We start from the raw sequence: 5,000 nt of genomic DNA on the forward strand, positions 1-5,000 counted from the left end.
AATAAATGAAACTTTATACCTATCTTGCAGGATGGGAAAAATATTCTCTCGTGTTTAAAAAAAAAAAAAAAAAGAGAAATAACCCTATGAAAGAATTACAGATAAGAAATCAGTGGCATGTTAAAAGGAGAGAAAACTGAAAATATTGACACTTTAGAGAGCGAAATTGGAAGTAGGAAGTAGTGTCACTTTAGAAGAGAGAAACCTTTATGTAAGAAATTAATGCCTTACTTTAGAAGGGAAAGCTCAATGTATCACCACTTTCTGTAAAATTGAGAAAACTGGAATAAGAAAATAGTCTCTCTTTTGAAGATAAAAACAGACATAGGTAGTGCTACTTATTTTAGAGAAGAGGAAAAACTGAAATTGGAAAGTGGTGCCACTTACTTTGGAGGTTTAAAGTCCACTTCTGAATGGCAGAGGCAAGGGACAGTGACATTGCCACAGCAAGCAGAACAGGAAGGGTCAGGCAATTGCTTCTCATTACTCAGCAGATAGTCGTCAGAGGAGAGAAAAGGAAATAAGATAGCACCACAAATTTTCTTTAGTAGACAGAAAAGTGAAATGGAAAAAAGTAGTGTCACTTAATTTAAAAGAGAAGAAATAATTTAAAGCAGTACCACTTTCTTTGGAAGAGAATAACTGGAAGGCCCTTGTATCTAATTGGGGAGATTCTTTCATTCGTGTGTAGAAAGAAAAAAGGTTTTTATACTTAAGTTAGCAAAGAGAAAAGGGCAAAATGTTTCTCTTTAATTTCTTTCCAAGAATAAGACAAGGAATAGGTTTTGTATTTGTACCTTTTTTTGACGGAATGGAATGATAAGGTGAAGTTATTTTTAAATTTTTCTGCGAATTACCCACTATTAATTCTGATTAATCAGAAAAAGGAAGTGGGTTCTCTCTCTCTCTCTCTCTCTCTCTCTCTCTCTCTCTCTCTCTCTCTCTCTCTCTCTCTCTCTCTCTCTCTCAAAGGAAAAGGAAAAGAGGAAAATAATTGAAGATCTAACATTCTTCGTAAAAGTAAATATCATGAATAAAAAAGGAAGATATTATGGTATCACAATGAAAATAAGGATACTAAGTTTGTTCATGCATGAACAATAAAGGAAAAGGTGTCATGGAGCTTTTTTAACAAGGAAAAGAAGCATCGTTGAAAGAAATTTCATTTTCCCTATTAACTTACAGGTTAGAAATAAATATAGGTACAGTAGCTTACTTTTCTACCTTATTATTATTACTACTTGCTAAGCTACAATCCTAGTTGGAAAAGCAGGATGCTATAAGCCCAAGGGTTCCTACAGGGAAAATAGCCTAGTAAGGAAAGGAAATAAGGAAAGAAATTATCTACAAACGAAGTAATTAACAATTAAAATATTTTATGAACAGTAACAACATTAAAATGTCTTGAATATAAACTATTAAAAATTTGAAAAAAAAAACAAGAAGACAAATGAGCAAGAAAAGTGTGCCCGAGTGTACCTTCAAGCAAGAGAACTCTATCCCCAAGAAAGTGGAAGGCCATGGTACAGGGTCTATGACACTACCGAAGACTAGTGAAAAAATTATTAAAGTTTGATGTGTCCTTCCCCTAGAAGAGCTGCTTGCCAAAGCTAAAGTCTCTAATACCCATACGAAGAGGAAGGTAACCACAGATTAATTACAGTGCAGTAGTCAACCCCTTGAGCGAAGAAGAATAGTTTTGGTTATCTCAGTGTTGTCAGGCGTATGAGTGCAGAGGAGAATGTGGAAGGAGTAAGCCAGACTATTCGGTGTTGAGTATGTAAAGAAAAAATGAGCCGTAATCAGAGAGATGAATCCAATGTAGTACTGCCTGGCCAGTCAAAGGACCCAATAACACACTAGCGGTAGTATCTCATCGGGTGGCTGGAGCCCTAGCCAACCTACTACCTACATACTTTCAATGAAAGAAATAATGTAAAAGCGTCGGTTTCTTTTTAATTACCGAAAAGAGAGGAAGGGAATGGTTAAAGAAATCAATACTTATCACGAAAGAAGAGAGGCAAAAAATTCCTTACCCTGTCGAAGAAAGAAAGGAAGATTTAGCCAGCGTTACTCGAGCAGAAAATAACAAATTTTCTTTGGGCTCTTAATTTTGGACGAAGGATTATGGTGTTATTTTTACCAAAAATTATTGGTAAACATCATTTCCTCATGTTATTTCTTGGTTAAAAAACTGTCTCTAATTTTTATCCAGTAATGAAATTTCGAAAGGTATTACGTATAAATGAACAGTACGCGATATGAAACGTTAAATGCTCTGAAGGAAGAAGGTAAAACGACAGTGGAGGTCCAGTAGAGAGTGGGATTCCTCTGCTGTATGGGACTGGAAAAGCAGCCATCAAAGTAAGTAAAGTAAAAAGGAATACGAAAGTTTTTTCTGTTTTAATTCAATCTCTAGATAACAAAGAAGAGGAATAATGACCAAGGATGTCATTGTGAATTTTGAAGAAGGGCAAGGAATTTTTCGGCCATAAAACAAAAGAAAAAAAGATGAGGAATTTTGGTAATAGTACAAAAATAAAGATAGGATTTGAAATATCTCTTACTTCCAGAGGAAATTGTTTCGTAGGTGGTTATTAGCGGTTGTACCAACCGTGTGTCACACGATCGTACATAAATTATTTTGTATATATTATGCGTGTACCTGTGCTCTTCCCTCGCACTAAAAAGAACACGAATAAACATGTCTGCGTGTCGCCTATGTAACATTGTCATTTTCTCGAACATGTAATTTCCTGTTGCTTTGAGGTTTTGTTTATAAAGGAGAGTATGCTTGTATATGCGCTCTTCCCTCGCACTAAAAAGAACAAGAATAAACATGTCTGCTTGTTGCCTATGTAACATTGTCATTTTCTCGAACATTTAATTTCCTGTTGCTTTGAGGTATTGTATATAAAGGAGAGTATGCCTGTATCTGCGCTCTTCCCTCGCACTTAAAAGAACCAGAATAAACATGTCTGCGTGTTGCCTATGTAACATTGCCATTTTCTCGAACATGTAATTTCCTGTTGCTTTGAGGTTTTGTATATAAAGGAGAGTATGCTTGTATCTGCGCTCTTCCCTCGCACTCAAAAGAACCAGAATAAACATGTCTGCGTGTCGCCTATGTAACATTGTCATTTTCTCGAACATGTAATTTCCTGTTGCTTTGAGGTTTTGTATATAAAGGAGAGTATGCTTGTATCTGCGCTCTTCCCTCGCACTAAAAAGAACCAGAATAAACATGTCTGCGTGTCGCCTATGTAACATTGTCATTTTCTCGAACATGTAATTTCCTGTTGCTTTGAGATTTTGTATATAAAGGAGAGTATGCTTGTATCTGCGCTCTTCCCTCGCACTTAAAAGAACCAGAATGAACATGTCTGCGTGTCGCCTATGTAACATTGTCATTTTCTCGAACATGTAATTTCCTGTTGCTTTGAGGTTTTGTATATAAAGGAGAGTATGCTTGTATCTGCGCTCTTCCCTCGCACTTAAAAGAACCAGAATGAACATGTCTGCGTGTCGCCTATGTAACATTGTCATTTTCTCGAACATGTAATTTCCTGTTGCTTTGAGGTTTTGTATATAAAGGAGAGTATGCTTGTATCTGCGGTCTTCCCTCGCACTCAAAAGAACCAGAATGAACATGTCTGCGTGTCGCCTATGTAACATTGTCATTTTCTCGAACATGTAATTTCCTGTTGCTTTGAGGTTTTGTATATAAAGGAGAGTATGCTTGTATCTGCGGTCTTCCCTCGCACTCAAAAGAACCAGAATGAACATGTCTGCGTGTCGCCTATGTAACATTGTCATTTTCTCGAACATGTAATTTCCTGTTGCTTTGAGATATTGTATATAAAGGAGAGTATGCTTGTATCTGCGCTCTTCCCTCGCACTCAAAAGAACCAGAATAAACATGTCTGCGTGTCGCCTATGTAACATTGTCATTTTCTCGAACATGTAATTTCCTGTTGCTTTGAGATATTGTATATAAAGGAGAGTATGCTTGTATCTGCGCTCTTCCCTCGCACTTAAAAGAACTAGAATAAAGTATGTCTGCGTGTCGCCTATATAACATTGTCATTTTCTCGAACATGTAATTTCCTGTTGCCTTGAGGTATTTTATATAAAGGAGAGTATGCTTGTATCTGCGCTCTTTCCTCGCACTAAAAAGAACCAGAATAAACATGTCTGCGTGTCGCCTATGTAACATTGTCATTTTTTCGAACATGTAATTTCCTGTTGCCTTGAGGTATTGTATATAAAGGAGAGTATGCTTGTATCTGCGCTCTTCCCTCGCACTAAAAAGAACCAGAATAAACATGTCTGCGTGTCGCCTATGTAACTTTGTCATTTTCTCGAACATGTAATTTCCTGTTGCCTTGAGGTATTGTATATAAAGGAGAGTATGCTTGTATCTGCGCTCTTCCCTCGCACTAAAAAGAACCAGAATAAACATGTCTGCGTGTCGCCTATGTAACATTGTCATTTTCTCGAACATGTAATTTCCTGTTGCCTTGAGGTATTGTATATAAAGGAGAGTATGCTTGTATCTGCGCTCTTCCCTCGCACTAAAAAGAACCAGAATAAACATGTCTGCGTGTCGCCTATGTAACATTGTCATTTTCTCGAACATGTAATTTCCTGTTGCTTTGAGGTTTTGTATATAAAGGAAAGTATGCTTGTATCTGTGCTCTTCCCTCCCACTGAAAAGAACCAGAATAAACATGTCTGCGTATCGCCTAGGTAACATTGTCATTTTCTCGAACATGTAATTTCCTGTTGCTTTGAGGTTTTGTATATAAAGGAGAGTATGCCTGTATCTGCGCTCTTCCTTCGCACTTAAAAGAACCAGAATAAACATGTCTGCGTGTCGCCTAGGTAACATTGTCATTTTCTCGAACATGTAATTTCCTGTTGCTTTAAGGTTTTGTATATAAAGAGTATGCCTGTATCTGCGCTCTTCCCTCGCACTAAAAAGAACCAGAATAAACATG

Source organism: Palaemon carinicauda, chromosome 1 (assembly GCF_036898095.1).
Source record: "Palaemon carinicauda isolate YSFRI2023 chromosome 1, ASM3689809v2, whole genome shotgun sequence".
Classification (NCBI taxonomy): Eukaryota; Metazoa; Arthropoda; class Malacostraca; order Decapoda; family Palaemonidae; genus Palaemon; species Palaemon carinicauda.